The sequence below is a fragment of the Melospiza melodia genome, chromosome 5 (genome assembly GCF_035770615.1).
Source record: "Melospiza melodia melodia isolate bMelMel2 chromosome 5, bMelMel2.pri, whole genome shotgun sequence".
Lineage (NCBI taxonomy): Eukaryota > Metazoa > Chordata > Aves > Passeriformes > Passerellidae > Melospiza > Melospiza melodia.
Genome location: NC_086198.1, coordinates 41,814,529 through 41,840,294, shown reverse-complemented (window position 1 = coordinate 41,840,294; position 25,766 = coordinate 41,814,529). Strand labels below are relative to the sequence as shown.

Sequence of the window (25,766 nt, the reverse complement as noted above, 5' to 3'; positions counted from 1 at the left end):
ACCCAGGGGAATTCCAGCATTTGGCAACGGCTCGGGAAGATCGGGGCCTGCAAACCCCAGTGCTGCGTGGAGCTTACCCGCAAAGCAGCTGTGAGAGAGAGATCAGCCAGAGAATGACTAAGAGATTAAAAAAAGAAATTGTGAGCTCTTCTCTCAGTCCATGAAAGCACAGCAACAGTGCCCTGGAATTAACTGCAGACATGCAGCCATGGAAGCACTTCACAGGAGGGGGGAAAGAAAGGAATGTATCAGGAAATCTCCACAGAGGAGTCCCCAGAGGCAGGCAGGGAGAAGAGAGGGTCTCCAAAGGGACACTTCTGGCTGGACTGCGGTGTCAGCGTCTGAAATATCAAGAAAAAATATTTTCAAGCTGTTAGCCAGCCAAAGGCAAACAATGGCATATGAAGATAAAGCAGAGAGACTCTAAGGGCTAAAATCACATAAATGGGATGAATGCATCTCCAGCATGTTGGAGTCTGGAGGGATACAAGGCAAAACTTCCTCATGAACTTCCCCTCCTCTCTGTTGTGCACATATTCACAAAGTGCAGTCTGATATTCCCCAGTACACTGAGCATCAGCTGGGAATGTTTCATGACCTCCCCCACTGAAATAAAAATCTAAATCAAGGGAAAATCCCTTTTAGGTGCTGTGGACATGATGCCTGTTCCAAAGCTGCTGAATGGAATGGAAAACCTTTTGCTGAGCACCTGTAGCTCCCCTCAGTCATGATTGCTCTACACAGCACTTACAATTTAATTTCTAATTAAGAGCCATGAACCAGACTCCAGATCAGATGGTGTCCACCAGCATAACTCCCTTTCTCCTCTGTCTCTGGTGGTTCTGGAAGGGAAGATCCCCGTGCTGCCTGTGCAAGTCCCAGGTGTCCCAGTCACAGGGAGGAGCTGCAGTGGCTGCACACACAGCCCCAAGAGCTGTGCTGGGCTGTGGAGTAACAAAACTGGGCCAATGGGCTTGGAATTCAATCCTCCTTCTCACAGGGACTCCCTGCCAGGCCAAGGCGCTGGACCTTGGAGTGGGACTGTACACAGCAGGTCAAAAATTTACTGCAGACACTGTTCTGTTCAATGAAATACCTGCAGGAAATGCCCACTGATTCACTCACATGGTTAAAAAGAAATTGAACTGTTTTCAGGTTTTTTGGAATGGAATGAGAATCCTCCAGAAAAGCCTCTCACAGGAATGATTTGTTTTGTTTATTTTTTTTTTTCATCACTGAATCTTCTATTTCAGACTTTCAGTCTTTCATTCACTGGGGTTTTTTTACAACCCTCGGGCTGTCAGTTCCTTCCCCACAACTTCTACTGATTTTCTTCTTTTTCTAAGCCCTCTTGCCTTCAAGAAAGGATGCAGTTTTAAAATAGAACAAACTTCTATTGTAGCAATTTACATTTTAGGTATTATCATGAGTGAAAAAGCTGAAGCAAATGTGTTCTAACTTTTCCCTGCCTGGGTTGGTTGTGCAGTGCTAACCATTATTCAGAGAATTCAGCATTTTATAATCTCTCAGGCACACTTAAGTAAATACATGGTGTTTGTAAAGGACTTTGGATTCACCTAATAAGCCAATGGATGTCACTGTTGCTCTGCACAAACCAAAATAGGAAAGCAAAGAAAGGTGATTAAACCAAAATAAAGTTACAGGAGAGAATTCTCTGACCTGGTCTGTGCTGGTTACATTGGGCAATTCCCTCAGGGGCTTCCTAAGTGCATGTCCAAGGTATCCCACTGTAACTGCAGAGATAAGGTCAGGCTAACAGCTGGGTGTAACAGAGGAGGGCTACAGCAAGGTTCCTAAGCTGTTTAACCCCTTCAGCTGCCACCTCCCCTGAAACTAAATGCAGGGAGAGGCATTTGTTGATGAGTTTCCTGGGAAGGACCCACCCTTGTGCAGCAGGATGCTCCAGGCAGGGACAAAGTAGGTCACCAAGAGGCTCTGCAGCCACGGCCAGAGCTGCAGCTGCCACATTTCTAGGTCAGTGCTCACTCCTGCTTTAATGGGTTGATAAAGGTTTAAGAAACAAGCGGAGGTTTTGGTTGCATTCCTGCGTGCCAGGCAGCAGCTCAACATCTTACCAGAGCTGCTGTCACTTGAGAATCGCTGTTGCAGTGAGGGGTGGTTTACACTGAATTACTGACAGAGCTCAGGGAAACCAGGAGAGAAAGGCAGGGTCACCAGAGCACAGAAAATATGACCCAAAAGTAGAGATAAAAGGTTTGAATGCTGTGAGGGAAAATGAAGAAAAACGTCTCAAAAGTATGAGGAGCGTGAAGTTTCTGATCCTGGTCTAGTTCTGTCAAACTGTCCTTAGTCAGAACTGTCCCTCATGTACAGGGACTCTGCCTCTGTGATAAGAACTCAAGGCAACTGGAATTTGTTTCCTGGAAGGAAGAATACTATTTGATAAATTGGGAAAAAATGCCTGAGGCTGGTCCAAATTTCATATATTTGGATCTAAAATACACTTGGGATTAAGTGCAGTTATTCCAAAGTGTTGGTAAGAAGAGTAATTCCGTTTCCTGCACGTGCTGTTTAGCAAGCAGGAGCTAAGCAAACCAATAAAGCCAAAGCAGGAACCTCAAATGCCAGTTGTTTAGCACTGGAACAGAACCACTGCACCACACCGCTCCCACCAAGTGAGGAACTAAGCCTGAGACATTGTCAAGGTGCTGATGAAAGTAATTCAATTGGTATCTCATGAGATCCCTCAGGAGGATCTCTGAGCCCTATCTCAGAACAGGCTGAGCTTGTTGAAGTCTCTCCCAAGCCCCAGCAGCCTGTGAGCTGCCTAATTGCACCAGGCAGGAAGGAGCCTGTGGTAGAGCTGTGTCAGGCACTGCTGTAGTTACTGTTTGTGCTGCTCTGAGGACATGGGCTGCTCCACACAGCCATGGCTCTGTCTGCTCTGCCCTGTCATTAGTCCTCAAAGGGACACCTCACCAACGCCCTCCTGCAGTGACAGCTGCACCCACCACGTGTGTGAAGGCACACTTACACTAACCTTTGCTTTTTGAACTTTCAAAGCCTGCCGAATAAATGTTTAGGTGCCTCAACTCCCTTGTACAGTCAGATTAAGTTTTGCTTCCCCTGTAGGAAAAGTCACTATCTGCAAGTCAACTGGGCTCAAAAACCTTTCTGACTGCTTCCATGCAGCAGTTCCATCCATATTTTCCAGAAGTTTTGCAATGGCACTTTTGTAACTGGCCATTTCCCAGCTGGTATCCTCAGCTGTGGCAGAGGGAAAAGCCCAGGGAGCCACTCCACATCCTAACTCTGATGCTGTGATACCATGATGTTGTTCACCCTGTGCTGACGTCAATTAAACTCTTGTTAACTTCCATCAGTAAAACATATTCTGATCTATTTACATTGGAACAGGCCAAGTTGAGGAATTTGCACTTAATGCTTATCGAGTCAACAGCAAAAGAAAAACACTTGACTCTCCAAGTGGTACAGAATGACATAACCCAGAGCTGGGTAAAACAGGTAAAAACGAATATCTTAGATATCTCAATAAAAATGCCTCAATAGAAGTATATCTAAACTAAAGCTCACGATAATTTCCTTGGGATTGTCATGGATGGGAAATACTTTTGAAAAACCAAGCCAGCTATATCTTAATTCCCAGATATTTGGTCTGCAAGGAAAGTAATCACTTGAACAGTGATGCTATCAGGAATTGCACAGTAATTCAAGACTATGTGACAACAGAGCTCTGAAAGAGGCATAATTTAATGGCTGAAAACAAGCCCATGCCCTCAATCTGCTCTAAAGGAGAGAGGCCACCCCGCCTAAACCCCAGAGCAATTTGCACTAAGAATGGTGCCACTGGCAGGCACAGTGCCCTGGCAGAAAAGGAAGATGTCCTGTAATTTCATAAGGTCAAGATTAAATTATAAGATACTCTGTTGCTATAAAACAAGGCTGCTGCACACCTGGTATCATTAGGCAGCCACTCCTGGTGGGTGAAAATCCTCAGTGCCACCACAGTTAATTATGCACCCATGCAAAGGCAAAGAAGTTGTTTTCTATAATTGGATCAAAAGGATTGACAACTCAGAGTTAGGTTCCGAAAACAGATCTCTCTGCAGTCTTTTGTACTTCAACTAACTCCTGAATCTCACCCCCACCCCTGGACAAACACACCAGCAGAAAAGGAGCAAATACCATGCACTTGATAGGGACGGTGACCAAGCACACAAAGGCAGGACTCGTCTGAGTGACAAGTGCCACCTGTGATTAACCTCCCAGGTGATACAATGCTGTTCTGATCAGCTTGTCATCATCTAACCATCAGAAAGACACATTCTCACAATGTGGAGCACACACAGAGCCCGACATGAAGCAGCCCGCTTACAGGAGCATGCCAGGCTGGGACAGGGTGGCACTGCCTGACAGCTGAGTGCCACCTCCTGTGCCCGGCTGGTTGTGTCACCACTACAGATCCAGCTGCGCTCACCATTCACATCTAAAAGAACAAGCAAACGACACCAGAGAGAACGAGAGGAGACAGCAAAGCGCGGCGTCCCAGCTCACCGAGTCTCCGAGCGTCCCATCCCTCATCAAGCAGGCGGACAAACCGAGCAGCAGCGCCTTGCTCCGCACTGCTACCGAAGGGAGCTGAAGCTTCCCCGGGCCCCGGTGCCCGGGCGCCCCCGACCCCGCGGAGCCGGGTACCCACCGGTGGGACGCGCTCCAGAGGGCCAGAACCTTCCTGAGGACGAGCAGGTGGCTCTGCATGGGCAGCGGGCCCGCGGCAGCCTCAGCTGCGGCCTGGGCCGGGCTCGGCGAGGCGGCGCAGGGGAGCCAGGCCAGGGGCACGCAGGGCGCAGCCAGCCCCGCTCACCCTTTTAACAGGCGGCCGCAGTAATGACAGGGCAGCAGCCAGCCAGCCGCGGCTCTGGAGTAATTGCCCTCGCTGCAGGCACCCAGCTGAGGAGACAGGAGCACAGCAGAGGCAGGTGACTAAAGCAGGGCAGCAACAGCAGAAGGGATGCAGCAGGGAGACGGTGCCTTCTTGTCACCTCCCAGAAAGGCCCTGCCGTGGCTCTGAAGCTAAGGCAGGACCCTGTGTTTTAGTGACCCTGAGTTGTCCAAGCTCAACACACCAGCTTGCCCAAAGGATTGATGGCTTAGCCCAGCCTCGTCTGACACTTTTTTCCAGAACCTGAAATGATCTTAGAACTGTACAAGCTCCCATTCCAGTGTCACAGCGGAGACACAGCTCCTTGGGAAATGATAACAAAAGGAAGCCAAGGCAATGACAGTGGTTGTCCCTTCACTCCTGGTTTCCATCAGCTCCCTGTGTGATCCCCAACACCCATGAAGAGAGCTCAGGAACAGATTTTATTGCCAGTTTCACAACCACACCTAGGGATGCTCTCAGCCCAGCCCTTGCATCAGGACTGTGGTTGGGAAACAGCCTGATCTCTCCTGGCTCAGACACTGCCTTTCCTCCTCCAGCAATGAGAACCAGTCCTGGGAAAGCCCTGTGCTTCCTGGTAGAGTGATACTGCAGGGCTGACTGGGGAAAAGCTGCTCTCACATGTATCCCTCTGCTCCTCCTCTGCTGCTGCTTCTCCTCTGCCCCAGGGGGAAAGGGATGAAAAAGGAGCAGTAGGCTGAAATTAGTAAGGAAATGCCAGAAGAAATAAGAGAAACCACAAAGAAACATGGAGAAAGGCAGACAAGGCAATTCTTAGAGAAAAGGTCACCTAACAGAATCACACATGATAACTTTCCTGTGCATATTTGGTGCCATGCTATCAAATTAACCACTAAATGTCTCAGAGAGAGTACATTAAAACATTGATTAAAAGGATTTCCTACCTTATTATATTCTGAAGGATAATGCCCCAGTTAGGCATATCTTGTGCCCATCCACATTAAGCTAAATAAGGGCATTTCTGATCCTGGAGGAAGCAGGAATTACTTGACCTGTCATATGGACAGTGAAGCTGAAGCACTGATGAATTTATAGATAAAGATCTTTAAAAAGCAGGTGTCTAAATTCATGGTCTGAGTTTCCAAAGCACAGAGCAGTTTGCAGCCCCCACTGACTTCAAAGAATCCTTCTTGGCCATTCACACAATTTTGGAAAAGCAGGAAAAAAGATAAGGATCGCTTTTGATGAAAAGCTTGTGACTCAGGGTTGGGATGGGAAACAGGGTTAAGCAAAATGAAGGCACATCACAGGCTCAGCTCCAGTGCCCTGGTACAGTGTGTGTCTGCTAAATGTGTGATTATCTTCCCATCCCCATGCAAGCAGGCTGTATCTCCTCACTGTATCAGTAACAGGAGATCAGGGCACCTCCAGCTTTGTTAACCATGTGCTGAAATCCAGCATGCTTTCTTTACAGAGTACACATCCAGCAGGGCAGTGCTCCCTCTTTGATCTTCAGCCTGCTCCCTCTGGGATCACTCTGGGTATCCAACTCCCCTGCATGTCCCAGAGAAGGTGTCACCATAAAACAGGAGGACCAGAAATAAGGAAAGTGTAAATAATCCCACTCCCAAACCAATATATTCACTCCACATCTCTAATTACAGACAGGCAGGACAGATCTATAAGCCTTGTGCTGGAGACAGGAATGTTTTTAATTACACCTGGTCCCTAGACTGCCAGGTAGCCAGCTGCTCTTTCAAATTAGCCTGCTATGGCTTTTCCCTCCTCCCCGGATACATCTCCAGAGCTGCTAATGCCGAAAGCAGCTACGGCCTGGATGAAAGATCCCATGAATGCCAACCAGGGCCTTGTTAATACTTCACAAGATGCTTTGCTGGATAGTGTCTCAATATTGCTAAAGAGAAATTAACAACCTCATAGTACAACTTTTCACTCAGTCAACCTACATGCAAAGTAGTTTACTCAGATGAAAAACTGAAAGGGCACAATGGTTCCCATCTAACATTCCACCTCCTTCCACAGCAGCACAGCGAAATTCCCCTTCTTTGAAGGCAATGTGATTTCTGGAAAGAGGACATGAAAGCACCTCAGCATTCATCACTTCCAAGACACAACACAAGGAAGCACTTAGGTTAGCCTGAAGTACATGCCCAGGGGCCTTGCTTACAGCACGCCCAGGATTCCTTATGCAAGTGTTCATCCATAACTGGTGTTGAATTAAAACCCTGTCTGTTAATTTGGCACAGTATTAGCTATGACCTTCCTGTTTCCTCATGGCACAGATGCTGCAGAATGACCTTCAGCCACGCTGGCAGGAGCTGCCAATGTGCTGGGAAGCTTCAGGAAAGGCCAAGTCAGTGTGTATGATGGGTGTCTGACTGCTAAATGATCCTGTTCCTAATCTTTCATGCTCCTAAGAGGAAATGAAATTTCAAGCTAAAAAGTTAACTCTTTGTTTTGAGCAGAAAATGATTATTACTTTCAGGAGGAAAGCCAGTGCCACCCAGCCTCTGCCATGGATCTGGGAATTGACACCACAGTGTCCTGTGCAGGTTGCTCAGTTACCAGGTTCGGCCAGGCAACAACCCTCGGGATGGAAATGCTGTTGGGCTTTTTTATTAAAGCTTGGACATGTTACTGATTATTTCCAAAGTTCAAACCTGAAGCTTTTTAATTTCTGAGAGAAGTGATGCTGGTCTTGTGAGCTGAGCTGGGAGCAGAGATGCAGCATATCACCAGCAGAAATGCAGTAAAAACTAAATCAATTGACTGAGAGTATTTGGTGTGGCCTAGGTCTCTCTTTGCAAAGGCCAGACTCTCAAGGTTTTATTATGCCCTGCATATAGTCTATCAAGGGGAACACAACCATTTCCCATGTACTGTAGAGTAAATGAGAACAGAATCAGACTCCACAGTAATTGAGAACTGGTAGTGAACTTGCTCTGTAAGTCTCTCTAAGCCTCAAGCCACCCATCATGCAGACGGTATTAATTTTAAGGGGATAAATAATGCAGAGCAAAGAAAAAAAAAGCCCACAGTCAACCCACAACATTCCAGAGCTATTTACTGTGTGGGGCTTTTTGTCATTTGATAGTTTTTTTAACAGTTTTAAACACTGTCCTCTTGATTCATGAGTTTGGTCTCCAGTGAATACCAGGAGGTTTTTACAAGACCAGCAAACACTCTGCTATTATATTATTTTAACCCCAGCTGTAGCACTGGTGATCTGTGACAGTTTGATAGCTGCTGTATATACAGAGCTGGGGCTTGGATTTTTTTTCCTTTCCCCTTTTTTTTCCCCCCTTTTGGTGAGAGCTGGGGCCAAGCCATGGCAGACAATCTTGTAACGTGCCAATTTGTTCTGCTGGCGTCTCTCACCCTCAGCTTGTCACATGTACTTTTCAGCATAGACTAAAAAACTAATCAAAACAATCCTGTAGCGTGAAAGGTGCAGGCAGCGACTTCCTGACACTTGTCAGGAATTGCCATCACTGGGAATTCTCATGCCCCACCACCCACCCTGACTAACCTTCATAACAAAACAGGGCTCAATGCCTTCAGAAATGATTCGGGTCAGAGCAAACGTTGCTCGTGTTTTATCACCCGGGAAACTCAGAAACTTTCCAAGAATGAAGTTATGGGAGCGGGGCAGGCTGGGGAGCTCTGATGGACTGTCTCCCGTAGACAAGGAGGCCTCAGTGTCACAGCAGCACGTCCAAGGGCAGGCAGAGCGGGGAGGAAAGTGCCCTGAGAACCTGCAGGACACTCCTTACAAACAGGTGGCTGAATGCTAAAGAAAGACACACAGAGAGAACAAGCAGCAAGACACAGGCACGAATGGAATATATTTTACAGCCTGGCATGAGGAATTTAAGGAATTAAGACGGTTCTTTTTTGTTTCCCAGCTTAGCAGAAATATTCAGGCTTTAATTATCATTTGTCTTGCTGATGGAACATAAATCCCCAAGAATCCCCTTCTGGGGCACTCTGCAGTCTTTGACTTACCTGACACCCAGAAAGAATTTGATTTTGTGCCTGACATCACTGTCAGCAAAGAAGAGAAACCGGTGTTAAGAGGTTTTAGCCTCCTTTGTTGATCTTGGCTTACACAGTTTGAGGACTTCGGGCAGATTGGCATTAAACAAAAAAAGCCCAATGTGCTTTTGCCCTAAATTCCAGGGTGCTACTCTGTGACAGGACTGCTGGCAGTGACCTTCTCCCTTCCTCCAGCACATGGCCTCAGGCCCCTCTATCCACAGGCTTGATCCTGCAAGGCTGTGCCCTGCTGTCCCCACACCAGCACAGGGGTAATCCAGAGCATTTCAGTGCAACTGCTCACACTCTTAAAGCTGATCATGACCTGAAAAGCTTTGCTGGATCAAACCAGAATATTTGGCACTGGGTAATTTGGGAACCACTTGTTTTGGTGACTCATGTTCTACAAGCCCTTTATCTTGAGCAGCCCAGCAAACACCCCCAGTAAGAGATAAAGGCAGTGAAACCATGAGGGCAGCGATTGCCAGACTTTGGGACAGGTCAGAGCTACACTAAAGCCTAAATCATGAATTTTTGGCTTGCCTTTGGCTACACCAGTACTCGCAAGTAAAGGAAATCTCCTGACCTCCAGGCCTGGAGCAGCCCACTGAACTGCTGGGGACACACTGCAGGATGCTGCAAGGTGAGCATTGACAAAACTTCAAAACTCTGGAGCTCAGGTTTCAAGGCAAATCTCCTCTAATTCACCTTTGTTTCTGTTAGAGCCCAAAAGGGTTTAAAGACAATGTCAGGTGAAAGATCTGCAGGGAGTTAAAGCCCTGCTGACAGCCTGACTTTAATCCCCAGGGGTGCAGGATGTGTTTGGGTCTTGGCTCTGGAGCTCTGGCTACTCCAGCCACATCCCAGGAGCTGTATTCCACCCCATTAGCTCAGACTGTTCCCTCTGGCGTCACAGGAATGTGGCTGGGAATAAATAAATCTATCAGCTAGAGAGAAACCTTCTCTTTACATTTCTAAGGCCTGATGGAGTTTAAGCACAAGATTTAAAGCAGCTCACTCTGTTGTTCCTGTGCCCTCTGGCACTCCACATTGAACACAAGAGCCAGGTTTTATAGCATAAACAAAGCAGGCTGCTAAACAATTGAGCAGACAAACTGGTTGGAAAGGTTGTGCTTCCAATCTGGCAGAGGCAAGCTGGTCCCTTGACCTCGGGAACAAATACTGCCCCTTCTTTGAGGGAAAAGATGTCCCCACCACCCTCCTGTCCTGTGCCTGTGTCAGGTGATAAAGGCAGGCAATCAGTACTGCCAGAGATCAGACCTTGATCAGGAATCCTGCTTGGCCTAGCCTTAAAACATACAGGCTAGCAGTCAAATCAAGGCATTTTGTTGTTTGGATTTTTTTAAACGCTGGGGTGTAACATGGGGACAGATCCCAAGGATCTTCTTTCCAGTCTCTATCCCATTCCTCTCTCTTAGTCTAGAAGAAGGAACTAGCAAAAAGTTGGGTATCTGCCTAAGGAGAAGAACCAGAGGCAGAGCTCAGGAACTGGGAAGATCAGTACAGCTGTGCATCATCACAGTGAAATCTTCCTAAAGGCAACTAGTGTACTCCTCTCCTGGAAAACTGTTGTAAACTTTGCTCATTCCTGCCTTATGTAAGCATCACCACATACTACCTGCCTTCAGCATGGACTGTGACTGACAGCAAGCAATCCCAGCAGCAGCTATTACACCACACTCTTCATTTCCCTGGAAGGAAGCTGGAATGGCAGTGACACTGAAAAATAAAAATCTTCTCAACAAGCAAATCTGATCTGTAGTGAATCCAGCTTGGAATGCTAGCCCCTAAGAGCAAAGGTTGGTAAAGAACCTGAAATGTGACAACATGAACTCCAAGCTGGCAGATTTAACCCAGAGTCATTTCCATTAAAAAGATAAGATCCTTCAGAATTCTTAGGCAGCTTATGGTAACTAGGAACCCTTGTTCACTCTTTAAAAAAGCCATTTGTCACAAATTCTCATTCACCCCCCCCCCACACACACAGAGGGGTGAGTCAGATGAAAGATGTCTGTCTGTTAAGCTCTGTGTCAGAAAATATGTTAATAACTTTGAAATTAAAGCAAGACCCTCTTACATACACCTTAACTATGAAAACACAATGCTCAGCTCTTAGGCCTTTTCTTTAGGCAAAGGTGAAGCTCTGGTGCCAGCCTGGAGCTGAGGGACAGAGCTGGGAGTGCAATGGCATCTCCCATGTCTGGACTACTGCAGAGGAAGTGACACCACCTCTGACCAGCACAGAACTGGAGCTACTGGTGTTTGTCACCCACCAGCACGCTTTGCAAAATTTTTCAGTCAGTTTTCAGTCAATTTTTCAGTCAGTTTTCAGAAGTGGCTTCACATGGAACGTCACTAATAAAATAAATGTTCAGAGGCAATACACCCTGTCAGCAGTAAGCAGTGACTTGCTGAATCATCCCTAAAGGTTCCTGTGATGCCCTCTGGGCTGATGCCGACTGACTGCCTGCCTGATGCCATACCTGGAGATTCCTGATGCCTGAGGGCCTGCCTTGGATTTTGCTCTGCTTTTATGGCAGCAAGCACTGCTGGTTTGTAACCCACCTGTTTGTATGAGATACAACCATGTAGATAACAATGAGCAATAATTCTGAGCCAGAGTCCTGATTCTGGCATCCAGCACACCTCTCTGCAGGGCACTGATCACTTACTTGTAAAATGTTTGGTCTCAATCCCCTCACTCCAGCACTGCAGGACTAGACCTGATCCAAAGCACCCTCTGGACAGGAACTAGCTCATGAAGTCGACCAAGCCATTTGTAAAAATAGATTTAGGACATTGCAAAGGAGCTGCTCCAGCCTGCCACCTGCTAAAACTGAAACTGGGGACTGGTCATTAGTGCCAAGTACAGCTGACACTGCTGGACCAGTGTCCATTATCTGACTGCCCATCCCTCAGAGGCTCTGACAAAACTGGGACAAGGAACAAAGCACCTTTCACCCCAGAGCATGTTGTGGGTCACAAGGTCATAAGACACAGTTCAAATTAACATTTTGTTTGCTGCAAAAAGGTCCAGGGCCCTGGAAAACAGTGCTCTGCTCATGGCCCAGATCAGTGCTGGAGTGTGGGCAGCACTGGGCAGGAGGCTCAGGCCTGCAAGCATTATTCACACAAGCAGTCCTCACTGTCTGCTTAGTCCCACTGCAGCCATGAGACAGGGGGTGTCCATGCAGTCCTGCAGGAGGAGGAGAAGAGCCCTTAGCCATGGAAACTGTGCTGAGACATGCATGGGGACATTTTATCAGCCACTTTTCCTGTTGGGACTTTGCAGCATTTCCCAGTCCATCCCTTTGTTTCTCCTTTCTTTTCCTCTAGTGCTTGATCTTGTCAGCGAGGCAAAAGCTCTTGGAAAGGTTTCCTGATGTCCCACACATGTCACAGGCTGGATGTGCTGTGTAGCAATATCATCATAGAATCATTTAGGCTGGAAAAGACCTCCAAGATCATCAAGTCCAACCTTGCCCTTGTTAACTAACCCATAGCACTGAGTGTCACGTCCAGTTGTTTCTTTAACACTTCAGGGATAGTGACTCCATCCCTTCCCTGGGTGGCCCATTTCAATGCTTGACAATCCTTTCAGTGAAGAAATTCTTCCTGATGCCCAGGCTCTGGCTGTTCAGCTCTCTTCAAGCTGCACCACCACTCACAGGGTCAGTCAGCACTTCCTGCTGCCCTCCCAAACAGCACAGGGAGGAGAAGAGGCTCTTGCTTCCCTACTTCCATCAACAGACATGTCTGAGCTGCAACTTGCTTTTTGTGACTTGCTGGCCTTGTGTATGTAAATTATATAATTAACAAAATACCCCAAGAGACAAATGGGCAGAGCAGAGCAAAACCCAACTCCACATTGTTCCTCACTGATTTTGTCTCAGCACAGCTCCCTTTTGGCTCACTCTGAAGCCATTCATGTGCCCACACCCATTCCCACACCAGGAACTTCCAGCCCCTTGGCTTATGATTTATCTTTAACTGCAAAGATATAAAGCACGACACAACGCTGACTTTCTCTGGGCTCTCCTTTGCAGCAGAATTGCTTTATGGTATCTCCTTTATGGTTCTTTGTCATGTGTTCTTTATTCCTGAGGAACCCTGTGAACACTGCACTCAGAAGCACTGCAGAATCCTCAGGGACAGCAAAGTGCTGGAATTAAAAGTGATTTCCAGCAGAGAGCTCAAGTGAAGCAGCAAAACTTTCAGCCAAGGGCCTACTGGGATGACAGGAGCAGACCAGTGTCCTATATATTCTCACACTTAGGGACAGCTACAGGCACCTGGGGTCTCTTTTATCCATACTTTCAGAGGCACTGGAATTATGAGCCACATTGGTAGTGCTCATGGTGGCAGCCCCATGCCAGAGAGAGAATAAGCGCTCAGTCACTGAGGCAGAGGTGAAGCAGGAAGATGCAGGAATACTCTGGGCCTGTGAGCAGAGCCCCATCTTCCAAGCCTTGGATGGGAGGGAGAATGATGAAGAATCTGTTCCCCTTTTTAGCTACCAAAGGCTCATTCTTGGGTGGCTGCAGCTGAGGAAGGCAATATTTTCTTTTCTAAGAAGCAGTTCTCACCATCTACTTAGCAGGAAAATCCGGTCTGCGGTTACAGCAACCAGTACAAAGACATTCCTCTGAAAATTAGAGAGAAAGACCTTGTATTTTTCTTTTAATTGCCTTTTCGTACCTTCAGTGGTGCAGGGTATTTTGCCAAGTGCACCACACATGGCAATCAAGCCTCACAACATCCCTCACCTGAGGAAGGGCTGTCACACGTACTGCCTGCACAGAGAAATGGAAATACACAGCAGTAAACACCTTGCCTCCCATCCCACAGTGAGTATGTGGCACAGGCAGAAATGATACCCAGGCATCCTGGCCCTCTAATAGCTGCACACCTACTAATCAGGCCTTACACATGTAACTACAGGCCTTTAGTTTAATGCTGTCTATGAGGAAAGAAGTATACTGCTGATTTTTTAATAGCAGATATTAATTATCCTTTCCTTAATCTTCCACAGGGATTAAACAGTGAGGAATAATACTAGCTGCCTTACCCCCAAATTTAAATGTTGAGTGCTGAGAGTTTGTGTTTTTCTTTGCCCCTAAACATTGCCCTGAAGGGCTGCTGTGTCTCTGCAGAGCACGAGGTATTCCCACGTAGTCACACCGTACACAGGGCTTAGTGAAGGGCTCCATTTCAGGCACACCAAAAAGCCTCTTGTCCTCCACAGTGTAGAACTGGACTGTGAGAAGACGATAGCTTGGCTCTGGATAGATGGATCAGGATAGATGCATCCCCTCAGCCACCCAGGCTAGGCTTAACCTTCACACCCTGCCATAAAAGGCAGCACAGACCTTCTTAAAACAGTCCAGGGGATTCTACCCCTTCTACACAGAAACAACCACCTATCCTGCCTGATAAACTGGCACCTCGTGTCAGCTTGTGCTTATGTCTAATAAATAGCCAGGGCTGAAGTCACTGGGATTTGCTCCTGGAGGGGTAAGGTCACTCACTGCCTTGATTCCAGGCCTGGAACAACATCACTTGCTCGTGTCCTTAATGACATCACGAAGCTTGTGCCTTTAAAAGACTTCTTAAGAGCAGCAGGAAAAAGAAATGCCTGGGAGGTTCCAAAAACTCATGTCTGAAGGTTTAATAGGTTGATTTATGGGTCTGGGTCTCTCCCACTGTGGCTCTAAGTAAATGTTCAGTTAGGATTTTGTGAAGGGCTGGTGATCATTTCCTGCTTTGTCAGCTTTACTGAACGGAGCTGCCGCTGCTCTCCTTCCAGAAACAAGGCCTCTCTGATAAGAATTACTTGGAAAACAAGAGCAGTTCAAATTCCAATAGCACTAATTCATCATTAAGCTCAAACTCCTCCTCATGCCATCATTCTAAAAGTCTATGCCAGACTAAGGAAGACAGAGCTAAAAAACACAGAATAAAAGTGCTCGGATCCTGAAAAAACCACAAATGTACTATATTTGCACTCGGTCACTTTTTAAAAGGACACTTTACCTAGCAATGTCCCAGAAGAACAAGGCAGGGGGGTTTCTCAGGTGATGAACATAAGGCCCTTCTGAGGATTTAGCATCTGCCAGTGCCAAAATGCTTTGTGCTCTCTATGAGTTCACAGCTCTATTTCCAAAGTGTGGTTACATGTTAACTGTGAATAAAGTTTTCCCTACTCTCAGCTGGGCACAGTGTGTGGCAGGCACATCCCAGGAGGGGACATTAACAGGAAACCAAAGGACAAGGGGGCCCTGAGCTTTCCCAGTTAAAGGGAGGGCTGGCAAGTGTCACAACCGAGCCCGTGTGGATTTTGCTCAAGATCTTCTCCCACAAAAGCTCTTTTTTGAAATGTCACAGGGTACTTCAAGTGTCCTGGAATTTACCAGCATCATCCAAGAGGCACTTGGATGTGTAAATAAAATAGCTGTGCACTTAGTCCTGGCTCCCAGCATGTAACCTCTGTGTAGGAACAAACGTTGTCAGCTCTGATAAGGACATGGGCTGGTTACACAAAGGTGCGTGGCCCCACAGATGCACGCTATGAACCAAAGGAACTTCTCACTTATACTGTTGTATCACCCAAACATAAAGCAATCCAAATCTACCATAATCCAAGGAGTTTGGGCTTGGATACACTGGGTACATGCATGGGTCTTTGGAGGACACCTCATGTTGACTTTTAAGAATTCCTGCTTGGAAAGTGTCACGTGTAGTGTTCATCATGCTGAGATGGCCAACATGCGGCCTCTAAAACCCAGACATGAAATTAAGCAAGTGCTCCTCCACAAATGCCTGAAGAAGCTGCATAGCCCAACCAATTCAGGAAAACCACAGCTGAAGTGATGCCAACAGTGCATTTGAAATACAAAAAGATGAATAACCTGAAGGACAAGTGACCACAGGTAAAAGAAGTGTGAATGAGGCATGGGAAAAGGTACAGAGCAAGCTGGTGCTAATTTTTCCAAAGAGAAATTCATTTAAGTAAATTAATAAAAAAACCAACATCTTTTTCTCTGATGCCCAAATATCTAAGAACAAAAAATGACACTTGGGCTTTCCTGGCTGCACCTGAAAGGCCTCATCACACAACTCTCCTCGAGGTGCTCCAGGGGAACTGGATAAACAGCAAAGAAATGGCAACACGAAATCAAAAGCTGAGAATTATTCACACCAAATTGTCTCCCCTCAGTTGTCACTCCCAACCTCCTGCTCCAGCAAAGCCCAGTCAAAAACTGCCCTGGAAACAAACCCCTCCTTTTGTTCTCTGAAGACTAGAAGTCTTTTTATATTTAAATGAAAATCTGTCAAACTAATTATGTGAATATGTAATGGTCTCATTTTGTACTCATTAGAGAACATGGTAATGGCCATAAATTCCTCTGACGGAGCGTGTATGTGTGAACATGAATGTCTGCTAACGTCTCATAACCTTCAGGCTGGACCACGGCTTTTGTCCCCGGGTTAGACCTCTCGAGACAAACAAAAGGCCCAGTATTGCTTAAATTAGATGCAAAGTGCTGTGTTACAGCAATATGATAAGCATGATTCTTGTGCACACAAACAGCCCAGGGGAGCGCAGGGAGCGTTCCCACCGTGACAGAGACGTGGCCCCGTGTCGCTCAGTGACGCTGGCCATTGTCCCGGGCCATGTACAATTTTCTGCTTCAGGATAAATGGGCAGTACAGCTGTTGCTGTGGGTTGCTCTGAATGTCCCATCAGGAGAACTTCAATGGGATGTGGCATTCTTGGCATTTTTTGGGTGCTTTTGATGTCCATAGATAAAGAGAAGGAATAAATATGGACAAGCAGCACAGAAATAAATGTGTAGGTATTATATCTCATTCATAATTGACCTTCTTCTTTCACTTATTTCTCTCTATCTTCACATACTGATGACAGATAACTTTTGAAATAAAGCTGGGCTGGCACTAAAATGAATCCCAGTCTGAATTTAACAGATGCAAGGAAAAAAAATTGGCATCAAAGAATATCCAATACAACATGTTGGAGCTGAGGCAGAAAATACTGAAGAACATTGATGATTCAGGAGGTGTGTTGCAGCGTAGGAACAGCAGCAACACTTTATAGGGAGAAGTGGGCTCCTGGGCAGGATGAGGCAGAAGGCACAGACTTGTCTCAGCAGACTCAAGCCTACATTGCTGGTTTTGTTTTGAAATGTTATTCTGAATGGTACAAAGAACAAAAAGTGTGATAAACACTGAAGAGAGAGAGAAGGAGACTGAACCTTAACAGCCCTCAGTCATCTACAGCTTTCCTTTACTGATCCCACTATCCAAAACCAAAACCACCCAACTCGGCTTCATTCCCTTCCTGCTGGGGGATTGTGACAGCATCCATGCCTGGATCAAAGATCTCATTCTACATTAGAACAGCTTTCAAGTAGAGAGCACAGCAAAGACACAAGCTGACACTGAGGTGCAGTTAAATGTAGGCAGAGTTTGTGACTGCTTGGTGCAGCTCAGAGCATCCCTCCACAGCTGGCTCTTGCTCTTCGCTCTTTCCAGCCAAAAACACAACTGCCTCGTGCCTGTAGTTCAGGCTGGCAGCTCACAGTGCAAGAGTTCTGGGGAGGGAGAAGAGGCTAAAGAGGAAGGGAGCGCTGCAGAACCCATAAGAACACCCATACTGGCTCAGTGAAGAACTAAATGTGACTGAAGACACCAAGTGCTTGATTTTAATTGCTGTTTTCCCCACCCCACTCCCCATGGTTTTTTGGGGGTCATTTACTGGGAAGGATGGCTGCAAAGAGCATGGCTATGACTGAGTAAGCTCCTGACTAAAGCCCAATCTCTGGTTGCAGCAGCACTGCCGTTTCCCCTGAATGAGATCAAAAGTAAGAGATAAAACATATGAGGAGGTGAAAGGCTAATGGCTCCTGAAAATAGTTCGGTGGTGATAGGACTGAGATTATTTCTTCGAACAACATTTCTCTCATTAAAAGCAGGTAGGTATCAGATTTTAATGACTTGTTTTTTCCCATCTGGGTAGGGCCAGAAAGACTTGACTCCCCTGTTCTCCACAGCCGTCTTTCAGAAGAAATGCTTACCTGCCTTCTTATCACAGTTAAATGATACCCATGCTTGAAAGCAGGATTTCTACCCTTCCCCACAACCTTGGGCAAATATACCTGGTTCTCAGAGAGCTGACAGGAAGGCAAATCCCCTATTGCAAACTGACAGCTGTCAAGTGATAATAAATACCTGTAATAGGGAGAGTTTTATCCCTCCTCCCTGTACATATCAGCTTTCACTGAAATTATACCCTGCTCCCTGTGATCAAGCCACTGTAGCTGTGTGCCCAGCTTCAAACACAGCCCTGAGCACTGAGGAGAAAACTACTGAGTTTCCTCCCCTCTCCTCTTTGTGACATCTCCTTTCAAAGGACATAAAACTGCCAGTTCCGTGATTCCCTCTTGTCCATGGAGGATTCTCTGCAAATTTTGGTATTTGTTGCATGCTGTTAGGCATAGAAATAAAATACTAAAAGAACACTAAAGAAACCAATATATTGTCTGGGAGAGTTAAATACCCCTAACTTCTGAATGTCTCACGTCAAACCTCTTGAAACAGTCATGTAAATTTGCAACTTACAAGTCCTCATCTTAAAGGAATTAAAACACTTAAACACAATCCACTTCGCTGAGTCACAGCGAGAGGTTGAGCAATGTGCAGGAATGAGGCCTCAGCTGCTTGACAGCAGGAAAAAAAGGCTAAGGTATGGGGAGAAAATAAATCTGCATTTCAGAAGGGAATTTCCAGAGGAAAGGAAGGAGTAAAACCATTCAGACAGACTGACAGTCTGTTCCTGCCCCTGCTGACAGAATAAAGGCTCTTTCAGCACTAACCTTTCCCCATGGCATGCCACCTCACACTGGTGAACGGAAGACAGAGTTCTTGTGTGGCAAAATCTTCCCTGGAACGCAAGTTGGCATCTCTCAGTACCACCAGTGATGCTGAGTTGCCTGTAACCTCAGAGAATCCAGTCCCACCACTTCATGATGCAGCAAAACCCCTCAGCCATGACAGAGGAGCTCCAGGGCCAGAAGAAAATGATGGGCACAACAAATCAGTCCACTGGGACTATTTACATCAGTTATAACCTTGGTATTTGTAAAAACAAGGCAGAAGTGATCTCTGTTTCATTGAGGACAATCAAGTGGTTGTACATCCACTGGAGATTTTACTGACCTCATGGCAAACCCAGGTTCACACTTGATTTGAATAGAACTAGATTTTGGCAATTTGTTTTCATTATATTGCAAGAGTCCTATTGTCATTACATTGCAAAGGTTCCACATTGCTAGAGTTTGGTATCTCCTTTATGTTTCTGATGTTTCTCATAGGCAGCGCCTCCAAGCACTGACTCTTCCTTGTCCTCGCAGCAGCCAGCTGCCTCCAGGTCCCCTCAATCAACCAACCCACTCTTTTATAGCACTCTTCTTGTTATTGGCTACAGCAGTGGCCTGTAAAAGTCAGGCCTGCTCCTAATCTTTAATAATTGGCTCAGCCGCAACTCCTTAAGGGGTAAGATTACTTTCTATACTACCTTTATTTACTTATATTCTATCCCCCTAAAACAATTAACAATAAATTACACACATGGGCTCACGTCCTAGCACAAAAAAGAAAACGCCTCCCCAAACCAAACGCAAGCTGAGCTCTACAAGGCCCTTTCTCCTTCATCAGCAGGCATCACTCCGGAGCAGGAATCCCAGCCCCGCTCCCGCTTATTCATGAGTGCGCGCATGCAGGAGCAGAGAAGAGGCTCGGGAAGAATTTCTTTACAAGAAAGAGGCAGCAGCCCCATTCCTGAGCCGCTGTTGCTATGGGCCCGCGGGGCTCACAACAGATGGCAGGAGAGCCATCCCTGCGCCCGGCTCTGAAGCTGTCCACTCAAGCATGCCATTCGCATTCCCCGCATTCCGGCGGGACGCGGCCCCGGCGAGGGCGGCCGGTCCCCGGGACACCCGCGCCGCCCTCTCTCCTCTCCGCTCCGAAGCAGCAGGACCACAAATCCTGTCGGGATACGGCATTTCGGTACTTGGAGAGTTTCACTGCCTGGGAGAATGTGGTTTGCCGACCAGAGGCTCAGTCCTTGACATTGTTCCTGCGTCCTTGTAGTGATCTGATTGGGAGTGAGAAAACAGCACCGAAGGGCCTGATCCAGACCCTGATGCAGGGCTGGGCATCTTCCTGCTCCCTGGGTGGAGGGGGCAGCAGCCTTCAGGACAAGGGCTCGAGGTGGGGAGGGCTGGACGGAGGCAGAGACGTCCTCTTTGCTGCAAAGACATCATTGCATCCTAACCACTTGAGGGGAGCACAGTTCAGAGCCAAGGCCACGGCCAGAAAGGATTCAGTGTCCAACAGGTATTACAAACAGCTGAGAAACGTGAGAGAAAGTGAGCAGAGAGAAACCAGTGTAAAGATGCACTAAGAGAAGTGGCAGGTGGGGAAAAGCACAGTTTAAGAAGCAGAGATGTCCAAGTATATAGAAAAGGGACACCAGATGCAGCAGCCAAAGACTTCAGGTACAGCATTCTGCCTTGCTGCTTCATCTAGGTTGCAGTAGGGCAAGATTACCTGCAAGAGCCCCCAAAGTATGCAAAACCTTGTTGAGGGTTGAACTCCCCATTCCCAGGGAGTTCACGGTCACAGACTTCCTCTTTTGTGCCCTGCAAATCCCGCCTGGGAACCAAAGCGTGCCCGTGACTCCCAGCAAAGCTCTCCCAGGGCACAGGCATGCCAAGGAAAATGCACCCTGGCTCCCGTTGGACACTCAATGGCAGCGTTCTGCTCTCCTACACCCAAACAACGGCGGGGCCGGCTCTGCAGTGAGGAATCTGAATGCGATGTGCCTGTTGCTCGCTGATCACACGGGACGGGCTCTTCGGGGCTAATTTGCATTTGGCTGCCGGAGCCACCGGGTTTTCCTTTTCCTGAGGGGTGTTACAGCAAGGATGCTGGAGACAAAGGGGCAGATGCTGTGGGCCGGCCGTGTGCAGCTGGCCATCGCATTGTGCCGAGCTGCAGGGCTGCTGCTCCGAGGCAGCCTGGGAAATGTGCTCCCTGCTCCGGGCAGGCTCAGCCCAAAGCCAGCGCCGCTCCGCTTCGGCCATGGGACTCGCCTGACCCCCTAAATGCCCTCCTCCCAGAGAATGTCATTTTCTAGTTCCTTTTCTTTCCAGTGCAGACACGGAGCAAGCCATGTTGGAGGAAAGAATCTGACTTCTGCTAAAAGTCGTTCAGGTGGCTGCACGTGCAGTCTTTTCTGTGCAGGCATGCAGGAAATTCTCCCTCCCTCTCACACACACACAATGGTTTAGATTTGGTATTTACGAGCTTAAGTTGGAAATAAAGGAGGAATGAAATTTCCAGGTGGCTCTTTCTTTCTGTAATCTTTGCTATGTTTCTCCCTCCCTGTCTTTTCTATCAGTCTTTAATCAAATTCCTGCTGTTACTTTTATTGAACAAAAGAGATGCTGGCACAGCCCTGAAGTGCCTCTGTACATGGGTTGCCCTCTAAAAGCCAAGTTGCTGCGATTTATTACTAAATGGTCCCTGCAGGCTGTAATTTATGAAAGGCAGAAAGAAACGTCCAAGCTTTGGCAACTGAGGTAAATGCTAATATCTGGTAATTCTTCAGCCACTTGGGTTTCTATGAGGTATTGCCTTCAGCCCTTTGAAGGCATCCAAAAGACTTCTCTTTAACACAGTATAGCACACCAGAGAAAACAGTAGCATCAGCCTGAGATGAATTTTTTCAATTTGCTTGAAGGGAGTGACCACCCAAGCTCTTTAATTCAGGCATCTCTTCAAATTTCAGATGGGAGGTTCCTCTGATTGCTGCAGCCTGGGAACACCCTGTTCACCCCTGTAGGCATCAGGCCAGGCAGGGTGGTGGGATCTGTGCTGTGAAGCAACCTCTTCCTCCATGCTCTGGAACCTTGTCTGCTCCACTGCCTCAGGAATCTTCAGGGATACTCCCATGCCCACTAGTTTTGTCCCAGTATTCCACTAGCACAACAACCTGCACTGCCAACTTTCCCTAAGCACAGTGGATCACCACAGCTTAGATGAGAAAAACAGTTACAATTTCCCTTGAAGTGCACAGCTAAAGCTTTGGCTCATACTCAAAGATAAAACAACCCCAAACAAACTCCAAACTAAAAATATCCTAATAGCAATAAGGCAGCTAATGAGTTTGAAGATTAGTTAATAGGTTTACTAAAGGAGTTCATGTGTCAGGAAATACTCAAAATCAAATTCAAGTTCAATGAACTTAGTTTTATGATTCATGACCAATCTAGAAGGGTGGATAGGTGTGTGTACAACATACGTCAGGTCTCCAAAGAATGCAAATTTGTGCAGGGCCACCTGGAGCTACAGTGATTGCCAGCACTGGAGCTGTACTAATCACCATCTCTTGTGAACCATCCTCTTTCACATTCTCTCTCTGCTCCGTGCAATGTTCAAACAAGAGCATATCCCAGATTGTGGGGCTGGTCCATCTCTGTCCAGCAGTGACGTGAAGTTCGTGCCCGGTTTGCTACCCACTTTAAATGACTCTCCACTTATAAAAGGTGAAGGCCAAGAAGAGTGCTACGAACTTGAGCATGGATTCTTCCAGATTATGAAACTGCAAACTGCACCCTACAAATCGTGGTGCGGATGTGAGTCAGAGCCCCTGATGGCGAAGACTCAGCATCCCAAGTGCATGGCATTGATATTACCCTTGGACACCGAGGGCGGGGATGCCAACACTCTGCACAGCTCTGGAGGCTCTCCCAAGTTCACCTCTCCTGTGAGCTCCTGGCACTTTTCTAGCCTGAAGTCCGACAGCTTTGCTTAGATTGCCCAACAGCCTCCCGGTGACAGACCCTGAGCGCCTGCACAGCACCCGGCTCCGCGTTTGCTGGGCGCCCGAAAAATGCACTCCCCGGCATTGCACCAACACTCGTTTGCTCTGAACTTTCCGATGCCCGGGAGGTTTAGGACAGAGAGAGTCCCTAAGGCTCCCGCCCTCCGTTGTGCCCAGCCCCGCGGCACGGAGCCGCGCAGAGGCCGCTTACCTTTGGAGCCCCTGGAGGCAGGCTCGGGATCCCCATCCCGCCCGAGGGGAGCGCGGGGCCGGCGGCGGGGAAGGGAAGGGAACGGAGGAGGCAGCGGGGAAGGGAGGAAGGGCAGCAGCGGCCGGAGCGCGATAAAGCGCCGCGGGTACAGGTGCTGTGCTCGCAGGCACCTCGGCGCTAATCCCGCAGGAAAAAGCAGGAGGTTGGCTCGGCACAGGCAGCTCGGATTACTGCCCTCCTACCCGGCAGTCGTCAGCAGGCCTGACAGACAGGAGCAGGGACCGTGAGGAAAGGGGGAATGTGCTGAGTGAAAGTGCCAGTCAGCTCTGCCCCGGCTCCCCGCAGGTTTGGGCTTGGCTTCTCTTGTAATTAACACTGGGCTTTGCGGGGAGAGAGAGGAGAAAAGAAAGTATATCCAAGAAAAAAGTGTTTTCAGCCGGCCAGGAACTATCTATTGTTTCTCTCGAAGTTCGCCCCTCACATTGCTAATGAAGAATGTAACGGGGATAAGGGTGGGGGATAAACGCGGCGGAGGAGAGGTGCAGCAGGGATGTTGGTCCCTGTTGTTCACAGGCCCCTAAATTGGGGCTCAGCAGTCGACTGCAGGGCTGAAAAAGGTGACACAGAAGAAGGCTCTGGAAACTGGATGAAGTCCATGGAAATAATCCCAGAAAACCACATGGCCCTCAACCCACTGGACACATCCTGCTACTGAGGAAGGCAGCCTAATGCAGCATGGGAGGTTCAGGTGCTCTATACCCAGCCAGGCTGCCTTAACATCCAAGAGAAAGCTGAAAACCTCCATTAAATATACATTAAATGTATTAAATTAACATGCTTTTCCTACGAGGAGCAAAATGGTTCATTTCGGGCCAAACAGAACACACAATTGCATTTCCATTTAACTCTAAATAGTTCTCTTTTCCAGGCCAGCTGTAAAACCAAAACATTCACAGTCTCACCCATACTGTTCACCACATTTTCTCTACTCCAATGTCCCCTTGACTTCAAGTAAAGGAAATACATCATCCTCTTCCACACGGTTAAGTTTTTGAATGCCTCCACTCACCCCCTGACATTTCACCTGACAATAGTAATCGTTTTTAAAAGCCTGGTAAACACAAAAGCCTAAGTGGTAACTCTGAGCTGAGTCTCTTTCCAGCTCCTGAAACAGGCATTTTTTAACCACTATTTCTGATTTTCATTTCTTTAAACATTCTCAATAGGAAAAAATAAAGTTATGGTTTATTATGCAGGTATAACGTACCTAAAAATGCTTTACATACATGCACTGAAGATCAGCCCTGCCTCCCTTCTAATACCAAAGTCAGGCAGGAAGCTGAAGAAAGGGGGATTAGGAAAAAAAAAAAGTTCTATATTCTTTGTCCATCTGTGTTTGGGTGAGTTATTCAGGCTGCTCTGCGCTACACACAGGAAGAGTTGTGCATATGAAAGAGTATTTGATACTGTCTGTGCAGTGTCTGCTCTTCATTGTTCTTCTGCCTGAGATATTCCATGTATCCAGCCCTAAGGGACAAGCCATTCCAAGGGATTTGGATGACCTGTACAAGCCCATTCATAAAAAACGTAAAGGAGTTACAGTAATCACTACACCCTAACATCTGTTTTGCTGAAGTAAATCCAGGCAAACACAATTTATATCAGTAGGATTACATCAGTGTTCATTAACCTCTCCTGACCCTACCTCCCTTTCAGAGGAAACCTTGGACCAAGCAGGAAAAGCAAGGAAAAGATTTTGTGAAATGATTTTAAATTAGTAGCTGAGCAACTAAATATTTAACCTGGCTGTGGCTGTGTACATGTACATCTGTCCACATCAATGTCACCCAAGCAAGAAACCCCTTATAAATCTGTATTTACAGTCAGCTCCCATGCAACTGCAGCTCCTTTACAGCGCAGGGATGATGAAATGCAGCTATTCTCAGCTTTCCCTGCAGCTGCCCAGTGAAGGTGTCACCCTGCACCCCTCTGCACCTGGACAGGTAACCAGAACCCCTGGCCAGTCCCAGTGTTTGCCCTGTGGACTAAAGGTCACCTCTGGACCATCCCAGATAGTGAACAATGCAGGGAGTGCTGGGAGAACACATGCTTGTTTGTCTGAGTTTTCATATTATTGTGATCTGATCCAGCTCCAACCTAATCCTTGGGAAATTCCAAAAAAAGGAGATTCACACTGTAAAATGTACTTTGTATGGCACTGGCAGAGATTTCCCAGCTTTTCCAGTGTCACTTGCTGACAAATACAACCCCAGGCTGATTATTGCCTGAAGAAGGCAAACTAATCCACAGGCACAGGGTGAGAGGAACAGCTAATTGGAATGGCAGTGGCTGGAAATTCCTGGGTTCCTAATGCAGCTTCAGCTGGGGGGTCAGTCTGTAACATCCCAGCAACCATAACACATCATGGTGGCTGGCATTTATTTCTTTCCAAGGCATTTGCCCACTGTTCCTATCAGTGACCTAAAAGCTTTTGTTCAAAAATTGTATCTAGATCTCCCTTACATTTACTAAAACCCTATCATTCCTGAGCTGTAGCTAATTAAATCCTAGACAGTAAGGATTTGCCAGGGATTTAAAAATTAAATTCTGTTCCCCTCTCAGCTGTCTGTCCCTTCCTAATGAGACAGGGACTGCAAACATTTCAG

At 47.2% G+C, this 25,766-nt stretch overlaps 1 protein-coding gene across 3 annotated transcripts in view; it reads right to left on the bottom strand.

Moving 5' to 3' along the window:
* SHROOM3 (shroom family member 3) overlaps positions 1-25,766 on the bottom strand; it is a 110,422-nt gene that overhangs the window by 46,033 nt on the left and 38,623 nt on the right. Inside the window, exon 1 of one of the 3 annotated variants that reach the window (XM_063157126.1) lies at positions 23,101-23,323. The exons of the other annotated variants lie outside the window; for them this stretch is intronic. The gene's annotated coding sequence lies outside the window, so the exon portion shown is untranslated. Of the gene's footprint in view, positions 1-23,100; positions 23,324-25,766 lie in introns of those variants that run through there. 3 annotated transcript variants of the gene reach the window in all.